The 1,169-nt window shown below is 34.9% G+C and overlaps 1 long non-coding RNA gene across 1 annotated transcript; it reads right to left on the bottom strand.

Moving 5' to 3' along the window:
• Window positions 1–1,040, bottom strand: LOC117109687. Its single transcript, XR_004445577.1, has 3 exons — window positions 813–1,040; window positions 432–554; window positions 1–48 (listed from the first exon to the last, which is right to left on the bottom strand). It is a non-coding gene; the product is annotated as an uncharacterized LOC117109687 (long non-coding RNA).
• Window positions 1,041–1,169: the final 129 nt, after the last annotated feature.

Raw genomic sequence — 1,169 nt, 5'->3', positions numbered from 1 at the left:
GGCCGTCTTCCTCACCGTAATAGTTTTCACCACAATTCGATGGAGGTGCTGCAAAAGATCGGTATTTTTTTTTTACAGCACAAATAAATACTGCATTGGATTTAATAGTGTTTTCATCGTTTGACATGGTCCGACAAACAACTACGAAAAAGAAAAACCTTGTGTAGACCTATATGTTGCTGTTCGGATGCTGAAAGGTTATAAGACTGTACTGAAGGTTTATGCTCAGTTAATTAAAAATGAAGAAATTATACAATACTCACGATCGTTGTAAACTTGCATGGCGCATATTTTAACACGCTTTCATTATGTTTAAATATTTAAACAAAAAAACTAGAGAATCGATTTAGTTATTCCTATTGATTGATAAAACTAGAAATTAAGTAATCTTGATGGAAAGCAGAAAACAGGAGACAATATAATTTACTTACAAATAGTAAGTTCACACATATCTCCTTGGCGGCCGGATGGACATGCGCAGAACTCATCACCATTACTATCTTTGCCAATACACGAACCACCGTTAGAACACGAACATCCGGATGCAGTTATGTCTGGAAACAGAATAAAAACAATACCAACCGGAGAGAAAATTATTAATGGTATTCGCGTTCATCTGAAATTTGATTTTCGTTTCTGTGCAATAAATATACACCGGTCGCCCTCTATAAAAACTCAACCAAAGCTAAGTTGAACTTTATTGTAACTGAAGTACACAGTCGATCATTTCAAAATGTGTTGCAAACAAACGACAAATGAGACGACGATACATCACACAATAACACCTTACCTCCTTAGTTGCAATTACTTACCTTTACACTTGTAGCTATATTTGAGATCTTGGCATTGGCTTCCAGATGGACATGGGTTACTTTCACAAGCATCTACATCTGCAACAAAAATATGGGGGGAAAAAAGGAGGATCAAGCCAATTATTTCGTTTCAAGCAATAATTCCTTGAAGATGTTAACCAAACTTTTCGGGACTTGAATGCAATAATCATAACCCCAAGCTACAACTTCACTTTCTTTATTTGGCGAAAGCTTTAAATTTCGTTATCATCATTTCATAACGTAAAAACAAAGCATAGGGGCCTATTTATTTAAAAATATCTCATTTTAAACATAGGTTTACATCTACATTGTGATTTCTGTTTACCTGCCATAAAT

The sequence above is a fragment of the Anneissia japonica genome, unplaced genomic scaffold (genome assembly GCF_011630105.1).
Source record: "Anneissia japonica isolate Jap-2015-1 unplaced genomic scaffold, ASM1163010v1 scaffold172910_len1169_cov145_single, whole genome shotgun sequence".
NCBI lineage: Eukaryota > Metazoa > Echinodermata > Crinoidea > Comatulida > Comatulidae > Anneissia > Anneissia japonica.
This window is presented reverse-complemented; position numbering and strand designations above follow the sequence as displayed.